The following is a 14,493-nucleotide window of genomic DNA, read 5'->3' as shown; positions in this document are numbered from 1 at the left end:
ATTTTATGCCATTTTTCTGTCTCATAAAAAAGAACAATTTATTTAAAAAAAAAGTTGAAGAAGTAACAGCTTTGCTGCTTAACTATGCCCAGAGACTGGCTAGAAATCAAGATGACATATTCCTAATTAGCAGTGGCTTTATCTCTATTATTTTTCCAGTCAAAGAAAATGTAGAAATGCTTTAGCATTTACAATTAAAATTATGAGTATTTTATATGTTTTACATGCTATTAAAAAAACTTCCATTTTTATGTCTCAAGGTGCTTCTGAGTCTGAAAATCTAAAACTGTCTTTAAAATAAATTTATTTTAAAAAATGCTTCAGAGGACTCTGTTAGAAATGAAAATATGACAGCCAGACCAAAATGTTGTGTCAACAGATTTGGGAGGAAATTGAGATAATGAATAAAAGAATCACCCCAGGAATTGTGGGTAGGGCAAAAAGGATGAACCAGAGTATAGAGACGTGATGCTTCCTTGACTGTGGGTCAGCCGCATAACAGACCACAGTCCTCACCTCATCAGAAGAATAAAATTGAAGGAAAGGACCTGAACAATCATGTACAGCCATGCGCAGCTTCACAATAGGATATGTTCAAGATATGCGTCAGTAAGGGACGTTATAGTTTTAGGAAAACTACAGAGTGCACTTACACGAACCTAGATGGTTGGTATAGCCTGCCTAGGCTTTATGCCTCAGCCTAGGCTACTGGCATGTACGCACGGTACTGTACACGACAATGCTAGATTAAGTCAAGCACAAGAGTCAAAGATGCAATCAAGAGACACGGGTAAATACCAGATGTAGGAGGTTGCTGCCGGTATAACGCAGCATGCTATTTTACAGCAAACTATTTTTTATATCACTCTAAAATAGTGATAAAAAGTACAGCATAGTGTAATACATAAACTCGTTAGCACATAAACCAAAAACGTAGTCACTTATTAACATAGTCAAGTATTATATACTCAACCTAATTGTATTTGCTGTGCTTTTATAAACTGACAGCCAAGTTTGTTTATGCCAGCATCACAAACACGTGACTATTGCCTGGCCTTAGGACCGCGTGACGTGAGGGCATTACGCTATGACGCCACATGACGTTACTACGCTATGACGTTCTACGTTCTACGTCATGGCGTCATACGTTATGGCATTACTGCGTTATGGCGTTACTAGGGCTGCTACATCAATAGGTGATAGGCATTATTCAGTTCCGAGCCGCCCTCAGATGTGCGGCCCACCGTTGACCGAAATGTCGTTGTGCCGCGTGTGCCTGACTTCAGCTGGGGCCGAACCCCCGGAAGCTGACCTCGGAGACAGGAAGTCTGAGGTGAGGAACGGGGCTGAGCTGGGTGTCCACGGGCACGGGCTTCGGGGCCCCGAATCTCCTCTCCCCTCTGCTTCCGCGAGTTTGGGCAGTTCTCCTTGTTACCAAAGTGTTCGGGGTTTTACCTACTTAGACTCATGAAGTGTCACAGCTCCAAGAACATGAAGGCAAAATCCCTACCCGTTTTGAACTAACCTCGCTGCGCTGTAACCCGGCCACGGAAATGCCCGGCGAGGGGAGGGCAGGGCCTGCCCTGGGCAGGGGGTGGGTGCAGATGGGGAGAGGGGCATGCGCCTGCAGCAGGCTGGGAGGGAATATCCCAGAATGCGGGAACTGGTGTGTGATGGAGGAGGGGAGGTTGCTTACGCTTCCTTTTAATTAGTTGGCTTTTACTTAATAAAACGACTCTGGTCTTGGTGCATTAAGTAACAGTGATGGTAATCGTAGTAGCCAGCAATAAGCATGTGTATTGCATACCAATTAAAGTGCTTGTACAATCACATCTTACTTCCTTTGTTAGACATCTTTCCCCCCCTTAAATACCTGAGGGAGAGAAGGAAAAAAAAAGAAAGCAATTTTACTGACGAATGAAGCCAGGGAAGATTAAAAGCTAAGCAGGATGTGGTATCTCCGAATTCCCTCCTGACCTTTATGTGGTGCAGCCGCTCTGTACGTGTTCTGGATTTTTGCATTTTCCTCTTCCCCTTATTTCCTATCAGGTTCCCACAGCTGGACACAGTCCATGAGCTTATCATATTAACGCTACCCCGATGGATGCCCGTTACGTATGGACCCTAATTCCATCAACTGGCACTTGGATTGTTTCCAGTTTTCATAATTCCTAAATACCTCTGCTGTGAACTCCCTTATACAACTCATCTTTGGCCATTTTTTAGGTTAATTTCTTAGGATGTACCTCTCGAAGTGAAATTGTAAAGCATCATATATGAACTTCTAATTCTTTTCTCATATTGCCAGCTTGCTCCCTGGATTGAAGCATCGTAGAATGCCAACAGTAAAAACTGTTTTCACACAGAATTATACATATTGAGGCTTATTATTTTTATTTGTTTTAATAGGTGTATAATGTCACCCCAAGCTTTAAAAAATCTGCATTTCTTGAATTGTTACTAAGGCGGTGAATTTTTTTTTTTTACATTGTGTACTTACTAGCATGTATTTTCCTTTTTTTAAAAAAATAAATATATTTTTATTGATTTCAGAGAGGAAGGGAGAGGGAGAGAGAGATAGAAACATCAGTGATGAGAGAGCATCATTGATCGGCTGCCTCCTGCACGCCTCCTACTGGGGATCGAGCCTGTAACCTGGGCATGTGCCCTTGACCGGAATCGAACCCAGGACCCTTCAGTCTGCAGGCCAATGCTCTATTCACTGAGCCAAACTGCTAGGGCTGTATTTTCCTTTTTTAATTACCAAGTGAGGTCTTACATGTTTGTATCAATAACCTATGTATGTTGAATGCTAAACTTGAACTGTGTTTATCTCATTTCTCCCATCCTATTTCATTCCTACTTATTTAAATAGATTTTAACCATATTTTGTTTTCATTTTTATACTTATAAAAATATCAATTTTTCTCTAATGACTATAATATTTTCAGTATTTAGAATAGTTTCTCCTCTTTACAGAGATTCCATATGCTCTCTCCAATTTTATTTTAGTTCTTAATTGCTGAAGCCTTTCAATCCAGCTATAACTTGTTTCAGTATATTGTTAGTAATATTAAATCCATATTACATAAAAAAACCCTTCCTGTGTCTCTTCTCTGTGCCCAGCACTGTGCTAGGCATTGGTGCCTAGCACTGTACTAGGCAGGCCCCTTTAGGGGTACCTAGGTAGGTAGTTTCATATTAAAGAAAGGTGATACCTTACCATACAGGTGAGTGTGCCCAAGCACAGAGATGTGTGTACTAGTATGTAGTGTTAGTTTGTTGATAGGTAGAGACTATGGAGGAGCACTAAGCAAGGTTGTTCAACCCAGGCTTGGGGACTCAGGGAAAGGCTCCTGGAGGAAAGGGGTGTCTAATCTGAGACCTGAAAACTAACAGGAGTTGGCCAGGTAAGACAAAAACAGGTGGAGGCCTGTTTGAGGTAGAGGAACAGCTCGAGTTGGTTCTTCTATAGGGAAGCAAGGAAAGAGATCAAGGGCTGAGCAGGTTTATTTTCATCAGGTGGTTCTCTGTATCCTTTAACTTGTTTCTGTTTTGTCTGTTCATTAACTTGTGTTTTAAATTCTATAAGTGAAATCACAAGGTTTTTGTCTTTCCCTGACTTATTTTGCTTAGCATAATACCCTCTAAGTACATCTATTATATTGTCGCAAACGGTAAGATTTCATAGATTTTATTCTTTTTTTTATGCCAAGTAGTATTCCACAGCTTTTCTATCCTCTCGTCTGTCACTGGACACTTAGGTTGCTTCTATGTCTTGGCTATTGTAGATAAAGCTGCAATGAACCTAGGGATGCATATATATTTTGAATTAGTGGTTTGGATTTCTTTGAATAAATACCCAGAAGTGGAATTGCTGGGTCATGATGGTTCTATTTTTAGTTTTGTGAGGAACCTCCATACTGATTTTCATAGTGGTCACACCAATTTGCAATCCCTCCAACAGTGCTCGAGGGTTTTCTTTTCTCTGGTTTGTTTGTTTATTGATGGTGGCCATTTTGACAGGTGTGAGTGATATCTCATTGTGGTTTTAGTTAGTATTTCTCTGATGATTAGTGATGTTGGGCAACTTTTCATATTTCTGTTGGCCATCTGTATATCCTCTCTGGGGAAATGTCTGTTCAGGTCCTCTGCCCATTTTCAAATTAGATTGTTTGTGTTTTTGGTAAGCTGTATCAGTTCCTTATATATTTTGGATATTAACCCACTTGGATGTATCATTGAGGAATATGTTCTTCCATTTAATAGGTTGTCTTTTCATTTTGTTGATGATTTCTTTTGCTGTGAAAAAACTTCTTAGTGTAATGTAGTCCCATTTGTTTTATTTTTTAAAATTCGTTTCTCTTGCCCCAGGAAACAAAAAAAATATTACTATGAGCAATAAAACAAAGGAAAGTTTATTAACACATGCTAATTGCCTACAAGTGGGAGAAACTCTGATAAGGAAGGCCCCTTTAGGGGTACCCTGGTAGTTTCTTTGTCTAGCCTGGGATGTAGCTGGCAACTTCTCTAACAAAACACAAGTTTCATCCATCCAGGGTACCCCTCTGATAGGCTCTCCACCATTCATCATTGAACCAAAAGGAATAAACCATTTAAGCAAGAAAGGCATAGACAAAGGAGGGTGGCCCGCAAAATTAAATGCCGGAGAAAAGCCAAAGAAAAAGGGAACTGAAAAATTCAGTCCACATCATGTCACTGATTACCTGGGAGAGCACAATTTCAGGAAGTTGGATCAACAGAAGCTGTACTGCAGGGATTTTTTAAGGTAATAAGAAAATGGAGACAGCAAATATATCTTTATTTGGTAGGAATTTGGCAGTAAAGAGAAATATGTCTGTTATAGACACTAGGTGTTTGACTCTGTAGGATTTATCTTATCTCTGGTTATAGCCTATCTAATGTAAACCCTGTGGTATTGTACACAATACTATTAGCATTGCCTTTCCCCCCTGGAAAGATACTGACTGGTCCTAGTTCTGCATACATTCCAGCAAGGGCTTCAGCCTAGAGCTCAGCAGGTTGTACTCTGCACAGCGCCAGGAGTACCATTCTCAGGACGTTAATGGTGTCCCTGAGAGTTGTGCAGTATACAATCTGTACAACCATACACAGCAGCCCTGATCCTAGCACTGTCTGTTTTGAAGTGAATATGTGCTGCATTGTTTGTTTGACTCTGAGTATATCCCTTTTTGTCTGCCAGGATTGGGGAAAGGATGCCCCTGTCTTGTCTCATTTATGGCCAGAGTGTAACTATGATTAAAAGATAAATAATGGCACACAGTAAATTTTATAAGGATATCCCTGACAGTAATAGTGATCGTCTAGAAGAGAACATATGGTGATTGGCTGAAAATGGGACAGTAAACACACAGAGAGAAATTCAATAGAAATCCAAGGTCATAAATGTAATGATTATCCATTGAATAGCCATAGAGTTTTTTCCCCCCCAAGCAGTATTTCCTGCTTCACGAGAGTAAACAAGGCTGAATACATAAAACATCTTTCAACCACAATCTAGAGGAAACATTAGGCAGGCTTTAATTTAAAAGCATTAAAGCCACAAGGCTAACAAGTAAAAATTGTTCTTAGAATATTCATCTTGTTGTATAGTAACATCCTGATACATATTAAGTACAAAAGTTAAACCTATGAGTGTGTATAGAAAATTCGTGAATGAAAAATAACTTAATCTCAACTTCTCATATTATAGCAGAAACCAAATCATGACAAGTTAAGTATTTTGCTTAAAATCGTACAACTAGTTTGTATCAAAATGGGAACTAGTAAAGGACATTCAGATCCCTACTAAGTGCAGCCACCAGCAATTATTTATTGTTGGGGTCCAGCCCCAACAGGTCCAGGGGTTCCCAAAGGTGTGGATGGAGTCGGCGAAGAAGGAATGCCACGGAGACAGCGTTCAGTCGATTAGCGTAGCCAGGTTCTCTCTTTATTGTCCTGTTACATCTGTATTTATACCACTTGATCCTATAAGCATGCCTCTATAATCACAGCATGGTATGTTTTGGGTAACCTTCTACAGTTCCTTGTTTCATTTCCATAGTTTCTTATCTGACCTTTACCAAAAATCCTGTCTCTATCTAGTTCTGTTGATTTTTAAAAAAATATATATTTTATTTATTTTTTACAGAGAGGAAGGGAGAGAGATAGATAGTTAGAAACATCGATGAGAGAGAAACATCGATCAGCTGCCTCCTGCACATCTCCTACTGGGGATGTGCCCGCAACCCAGGTATATGCCCTTGACCGGAATCGAATCTGGGACCTTTCAGTCCGCAGGCCGATGCTCTATCCACTGAGCCAAACCGGTTTCGGCTAGTTCTGTTGATTTTAATATTGTCTAGGTTAATCTCTGTCTTCCATTATAAGGGCTATTCTAAGGTTGCTGCTCTACTGATAAGCTACAAGGAAGTGACTGAAGGAGATTATCCTACCCAGTAAAGGTTATGTCCTCCCAGCCCTGCTGCTTGCCTTCCCTGGGACTGCCCTGTGTCGGTGGGTCTCCAGGGGTATAGGCTTTGGTGCTTTCCCTGGTGGGCAGACCCCTGGGGATGTGGGCCCAACAAGTCCCAAATTTATTGCCAACAGTCTTAGTCCAAGTTCTTCATAAGTAGTACATGGTATTTCTGTAACACTAGGGGGTTTCACTGATTTATTTTCTTCCTTAGTCCTGTTAATCCCTAACTCCAGGGAAAAATCCTCACCTGGGGAAACAACCTTTCTCGGGGAGGTGGTCCTGTTTAAAACACATAGCGCTAAGAGGGGGAGCAAACATATGCCATATACACCAGGTCCTTGAAACATAAGCTGTGCAGATGTTTCTTCCCTGCAGCGACTGTGTCAAGCAGCAAGGGTGGACCGGCTTCTGGCAATTTATGAAATCATATATTCATACATAAAAGTCTCATATTAAGGAAGTTTAAATGAATTGTTTATAAACTTTATATATCCCACTTCATGCAAATGACATGTTTTAAAATTATAGCTTTACACAATATATAAATTAGAAGGTAAACATTTTAAAAATATTGACTTTTAGAGAGAGTGGAAGGGAAGGAGGGGGCAGAGAGTGAGTGTGAGAGAGAAACATTCATATGAGAGAGAGACAGCGATTGGTTGCCTCCCACATGAACACAGACTGGAGCCGGGGATCAAACCTGCAATCAGGTCTGTGCCCTTGACTGGAATCGAACCTGTGACCCTCTGGTGTGCAGGCCAGTGCTCTAACCACCGAGCAACACAGGACAGGGTGATAAATGGTTTCGTAAGGTGATTATTCTTCCATTTATATTCTTATTGATTTTTTAAAAATTTTTATAGAGAGAGAGGAAGGGAGAGGGAGACAGAAAGATAAACATTGATGTGACCGTGAAACATTGATCACCTGCCTCCTGCATGCTCCCCACCAGGGATCATGCATGAAACCCAGGCATGTGCTCTGACCAAAAAACAAACTGGCCACCTCTTTGTGCATGGGAAAATGCCCAACAAAATGAGCCACACTGGCTAGGGCTATTCTCCCAGTGATAACAATTATCTCTTGGATACCTTTAAAACGCAAGTTCCATCTTCCTTTTCCATATCCTTTCATTTGAAATGTAGCCTGACTCACAAAAGTGCAGTCAGCTCACCCATTTTAAAAAAAGGAATCTATTATACAAAGCAAGGTTTATCTGTAAGTCATCATCCAGTTTGTACATTTTTAAAATCACATTTTCATATGCTATAAAGCAAAGCTTAGCACAATTAAGGAATATCTACACCATCTTAAAGATTAGCACTTGGGAGCCAGCAAGTACAAGGCTCCTAATTATGGCTTTAGCTATAGTGAGATTATGAATACATTTTCCTGCATCTATTTCCTGAACCTCTTGCATCTGAGTTTTTCCTGAGTGAGGAATGAATGTGTAGACTATGGATGTTTTTTGCATGTGGTCTAGATGGAAGTAATAATTTCCTTTGTCTAAAGATGCATGTCAGAAGAGAGCCCTGTTTGGCTTTCTAGAGAGAAACTTGTGAGGATTGGTGGAAATGGCTTCAAAATATTTTGAATCCCATTGGTGTGCAGTGTGTTCTGATGATGAAATTTTGCTGAGGTTTCCTTGGGTATTGAAGGATTGGTGAACAGAGAAGGATTTTATCAGAAAATTAATGCCTGCTGACCTCACAGGATTGTTGGGAGAATCCAGTGAGATTATGGGAGTAAAAGTGCTTCGGTTAAGGTAAAATGCCATGTAAAAATGCCACATTACCAGGTTCAGCTTTAGCCATGTAGTGATGGTGAGTAAGCAGAAGCTTTAGTGAGGACGTAACAGAAGATACTAGGAGAGTCATTGCAAATGGTCATGAAATGACCTTAACCCCTTTTGGTTTTGACCTTTGGAAGGGCAGAAAAGTACTGTTGATGGTGGTAGTGGGATTGTTGAGGCACGATATTTTTTCCTATTGGATCAAGCCTGAATGAGTAACAAAAAACATGGTGTGAGAAAATTCTTTCCTTTTCTGTTTGAGTTGCCTCTCAGTGTACTCTGAGCCAGCTAGCTCTCTGGCCTGCATTTCTCCTTTCCCTTCTTCAATCCCACCATTTCTTAACTCCTCTTAATTCTCCCTCCCAGGCTGTCAGCCATCCTGTCATATATCCTTTCCTCTCCATGGTTAAGGTTGAGGCTGAAGTGGAGGTGGAGACTATGCATTCTTCAAAGAGGAGGGATGGGCAAGTGGCCCTTTCTGGCCTTTTAATCAGGTGTGGTAAGACACACAGCCACAGGAAAGACTGTCACGAAGGAAGAAGTTTACCCACAGTTCCCTAGAAGGAGGTGTGGCATCCATTCGGGGCCACTGGGGAAGCACCAGGCCATTAGGAGGCAGAGGAGTGAGGGGAAAACATGGGTAAGAGCCATTATTGTGGTTTCCTGGGAAGAAACAGGTGGGGCAGGTAAGCAGGTTTAGGATTGGCTACTTTGAATAATTTCAAGGGCTCTGGGGCCTAAGGACTGTCTCTAGTCCTCTGGTACTCAGCCCTGGGTGATTAGGGAAGGGTAACAGTGGCCCTGAGTGGGAAAGCCCCATGGAGGAGGCAGCTGGAGGTGTGGGCTCTGGATTAGTTGGTTTGCATATGAAAGGCACACTCCTAGGTGAGTTCTTTACTGTCTTTAGGAATGGGCTAGGCCTGGGATAGGCAGTCAAGGCCCTAGATGTCACAGCGTCAGAATATAAAAACAAAACAAAATCCAAGGCCATGCTAATACAGGAGAAGATTTTAACTATTTCTACTGCTTAGATTGGTGGCCTCCCAACACAGCCTCTACGTGTACACCCAAGAGCCTGTGTCCTTTGGGAAGTCCTCTATGGTCCTATCTTGGGATGGGTTGGAGGCCTGGAAGAGGTTGGGCATGTACAGGGGAGTCAGGAGGAGCTAAATACCAAGTAGTGGCCTAAGAAGTGGTGGAGAGTCTGAAAAGACTTCTTTAGGACACTTAATTTGCTTATTAAACGACATCAGAACCTTGTTCCTACCAATTTCACAGGATAGCCAAGAAACCACTTTCTTGCCTGGCCAGTCCCACGACCTGCACAGTGGTTTCAGGAGGACCTGTAGGAGGGCCAACGCACAATGAAGACACTACACAAGAAATGAATTTTAAGCATGAGGGCCAGATAGAATCTCTTTTGTGAAGAGGAACCATGAGCCCTTGCCTTGCCTGTTTTTATTCAACTTGGTTACACATTTGCCCTTAGCAAAGCATGTAGGTAGAGTATGTAGTAAGCAGGTAGTATCAAAGGCCAGTAAAGTTCAGTAAATACATAGTTCCATTTATTCAAAGATTATCAGGTCAGGAAATCACTTTGACACACCACATCTCAGCAAGAACAATCTGTGCTGGCATCAGCCCTGTTGATGTCTAAAACTCATGGCCTTCCAAGTTCCTTGTTGCACTTTCATGCCAATGCTGCTATGCAGTGGTCTCCGGCAGGCCAGATTTTCAAAAGCATTTTGAGATAGGTACTTTACTTGGGTGCAGGACTCAGCAGATAAGCAGTATGTATATCTATAATAATAAAAGCATAATATGCTAATTAGACCAGACATCCTTTCGGACGACCTTCCAGATGAAGCTGGGGCTGCGAGGGAAGCCCAGGTCCTGGGTGCCAGAGGGAAGCTGGTGCCAGCAGCCAGGGGAAAGGCCTACTTCATCCATCGATGGATGTTTAAGTTGTTTCCTGTGTGTGTGTGTGTGTGTGTGTGTGTGTGTGTGTGTGTGTGTAATACTTTCTAGAAAGATCTTTCTCCTGTTTCCATTAAGGTCCCATAAAAGAAACATGAATCACTCCATGTTCTCTTCTCCTTAGGCTACCTTTAAAGGGAAAAAGCAGGCTTTCTCTGCTTGGAATTGCTTAGGTATATGGGGTCTACAGCTCACAGAGAACAGCTCAATTGTAGAAGAGATGCAGTATCCTTTACTTCCTGTAACTGGTCTGGGGACAAATCTGCCTTCTCCCTGCCCACGGTGGTGGGGGCAGGGCCAGGGAAATTTACCGTTGCCTTTTGAAGGTACTTAGTCTTTTGGTAAAAGGAAAATATCTCCTTTGAGTAAATGATCTGCACCGGTCTTGTGGATTTCTCCCCCCTGCCGTTTCTTAGCCAAGATGGTGTCTGGATGTAGGAGGAAGCTTCTGGTGAAGGAAGCTGGACCCAGGTGCTGGTCTCTGTGTGGTCCTCTGGGTTTCTCTACCTCGGTGGGGATGTTTTTTGTCTCCTCTGTTGATATTCACTGTTGTAGTCCACCATGGGGTCAGCTCCTCATCTTTCCTGTTGACCTGGTCAGGGACAGACAGCTTCCAACCCCATCTCCTGCTCACCCTCCTCTGAAACGCCCTCTTTTCCAATTGCAGGGCACCCATCTGCTGTCCTTCCCTTTTAGCAGTTAGGGGGCACTAGAAAGGAAAGAAGGTTTATAGCAGCGGTTCTCAACCTGTGGGTCGCGACCCCTTTGGGGGTCGAACGACCCTTTCACAGGGGTCGCCTAAGACCACCGGAAAACACATATAATTACATATTGTTTTTGTGATTAATCACTATGCTTTAATTATGTTCAGTTTGTAACAATAAAAATACATCCTGCATATCAGATATTTACATTACAATTCATAACAGTAGCAAAATTACAGTTATGAAGTAGCAACGAAAATAATTTTATGGTTGGGGGTCACCACAACATGAGGAACTGTATTAAAGGGTTGCGGCATTAGGAAGGTTGAGAACCACTGGTTTATAGACTAAAAAGAGGAAACACTTGAGACAGTGTCTGATTGGCAAGTGTTTGATTAAGATGAAATTTTTTATTTTTAATATATTTTTATTGATTTCAGAAGAAGGGAGAGGGAGAGAGAGATAGAAACATTAATGGTGAGAGAAAATGATTGATTGGCTGCCTCCTGCACACCCCACACTGCAACCTCAGGCATGTGCCCTGATCGGGAATCAGAACCGTGACCTAGTTCATAGGTCAACGCTCAACCACTGAGCCACGTCGGCTGTGCAAAGTGGGATTTTTCAAAGCGAGGGAAACTTTCTAGTTGGTCTTCAGGTACATTTGACAGTTTTGGTTGGTTGCCAGGGGTCAAGTGAGCAGTTAGGGGACATTTTAAAAGAGGAAAGAGATTTGAGTTCAGTGTTGGGGAGGAGGTTTTCTGTGCAGGGCATATCCTGGAACAAGTGGGGGTCACTGGGGTGCTTTTTTCATGAGAAGCTGACTGCCATGGCATGTATTTTCTCTCTCTCACAGAATGGCAGGGAGAAAATTATTTGCATCTTATGCTTGGACAGGTAGGCAAACACTATGAAAACTCCTCTTCCCACGGCTGCATCTGTTAGGGACAGTTGGATCCAATTCTTTGTTTCACATTCACAAATCTACCTTCTTACTGAGCTTACCTCTGGGTTTCAAGGTTAGATAGTTGAACTTGTGGTTCCTATTCTCTGTCCACGGTTGGAAAAATGATGTTTTAAATTATTTTAAAAGAATTTTCAGATGAAAACAAAGAAGTATGAAGTGAAAGTCACCTAATAGCAGCAAAACAGCCCTTAAGAAAAGATCTGGGGCATTAAATCACCATCCTTTGGATGACCTGTGATAAATTGCATGTCATCCAAGTCATATAAATTAGTCCCAAAGATGGATGAGCCACTTCTGCCTTCCTAACTATCATGAGCCATCCCTGCTGTTATGGAAGCAGCGAATTGCCTTTTGATGGAACTTGTGCGATGCCTCTTGTCTTCAAGACCCACTTAATCGACTTTGCTGGCTCAGGCTCGGAAGAGAGTTTGACTCCACAGATAGGAAATGCTCTGTAAAGGGCCTTGGGGGCATGTGGCACACCACATACGTGCATGTTTGCCCAGCCTCTTTTCTTCCCGTGGCTTCCGGGAAAACCAGCCTTTTCCAGAGTAACCTTTCCCCTTGCTAGTCCTCACTAAACCATTTCCCACGTCTGTTCATTTGCAGATACTGATGTTGACACTGAGGAAATCTCCCCAAACAACTTATAATTTCCCTTCCCACCCTGCATTATCCCACCCAACTATCCTTTATCAGTACCCCTTCCCCTGGCTACCATCGCCAAGCTGGTTGCTAGTGTAGGGATTTAAGATCCGATGGGAGGGAAGGGGTTTCTAAAGTGAAAAGAAAGAACACCATCCTCGAAAGTAATGAGGACTTTTGAAAAACTCCAGTAGTATCAGCAGACAAATGCTTGCATAGGTCATGGGCAGGGAAGGAACATTTAGGACCCCAGCCTGGGAAACTGGCCATGAGCAGTCTTGGTGCTGGGTCATAGTCAGAGACACACATTGCAGCTTTTATAAAGTCAGGAACAGTCATGCAAACCTTATCTCGGTCTCTGGAGGAAGAATATTCTTCCTTAGTTTTATTTTTTGAAGCAGATTCATAGATACAAAAAACAAACTGATGGTTACCGTGGGAGGGGGTCATGAGGCTAGGTACTACAAGGTGAAGAGATTAAGATGCACAAATTGGCAGTTACAAAATAGTCCTGGGGATGAAAGCGCAGCGTACAGAATGTGAAGTACAGCACAGAGAATATAGTCAGGAATACTGGAGTACGTTCTCAATGCAACAAACCATCTAAACCAGCCGTGGGCAAACTACGGCCCACGGGCCGGATCCGGCCCGTTTGAAATGAATAAAACTAAAAAAAAAAAGACCGTACCCTTTTATGTAATGATGTTTACTTTGAATTTATATTCGTTCACACAAACACTCCATCCATGCTTTTGTTCCGGCCCTCCGGTCCAGTTTAAGAACCCATTGTGGCCCTCGAGTCAAAAAGTTTGCCCACCCCTGATCTAAACACTCTCTCCCTGTTCCTCTCTTTCCCGCCTTCCCCCTCCCCACTTCTTTCTCCTCCCCCTTTCTGCCATCCTCAATGAATTCTTCACAGAATGTAGCCAATCCTTGAAACTCTGTTTTTCACTTTCTCAAGTCTTAAACACAAACTTTCTAAAACCTGTGTGACCTCTGTCCACATTACCCCTCACTTTTAGATCTGTTTTTATTTTTTTCTTCTGTTAAAATTTCTTTCTTCCCTTTTCAGTGTATCTTCTACACCTTCTGCTTGTGACCTGAATGTGCACAATAAAGTGGAGAAGGGAGATGGAGAGAGAGCGGAGAATGTCCTGCTGGCTACGCCAGGCTTCATGTAATTGAGGGGGAGGGGAGCAGGGAGGAAAAGGGCTGTCAGTTTTCAGACATTCATCATTTTTGTCCCTGTCTCATCATCTTGAGAGGAGGATGTATGAATCAATCTCAGAGGAGCCCGCGGGTCCAAAAGGGTGCAGAGGGAGGAGGAAGGGAGACGGGGGTAAAAACCGAGACAGGCCAGCTCTTTCTGCTGGTTGATTTCCGGGGAAAGAGTGGCCTACCTGGTCAGGGTGCTTCTGAAGGCAGGACTGCGGGTGCTGTCTGGTGGTTAGGTGGTTGTGAAGAGGGTGGCTCCTCCTAAACAGGGAGGCACTGGTGCATTTTGAAGCAAGGTCATTGCTTTCTGGTGACCAAGGGCTCTTCCAGAGGAGCTCTGGCCATGACACAGGATGGGCAGTGCAGCCTGAAGTTTGGGGCTGTGGGAAATTCCCCACAACCTGGGATAAGGCCGAAAGGACTTGGACAAGGCATGAACCCCATCATGCTAATCAGAGAAGGAGGGACTGTGCCTCCATAACTTACTCTCCCTGTAACTTGTGTATGGTCTGAGATGCTTCTTCCCTCCCCAACCTATTGAAGGGCGACCTGTATCTGTTGTTCCCAGGTTAGTGTTGCTGCCCCTTCTCAAGGAAGGTAGCTCCATTTTAGGGAGGGAGTAGAGAAAGAGGTCATGTGTTATTTTCATTTGAATATGCAGCAGCCCTTGAAGATCCTTCCTTCCTTTTTCTTT

The sequence above is a fragment of the Myotis brandtii genome, unplaced genomic scaffold (genome assembly GCF_000412655.1).
Source record: "Myotis brandtii unplaced genomic scaffold, ASM41265v1 scaffold374, whole genome shotgun sequence".
Classification (NCBI taxonomy): domain Eukaryota; kingdom Metazoa; phylum Chordata; class Mammalia; order Chiroptera; family Vespertilionidae; genus Myotis; species Myotis brandtii.
This window is presented reverse-complemented; position numbering follows the sequence as displayed.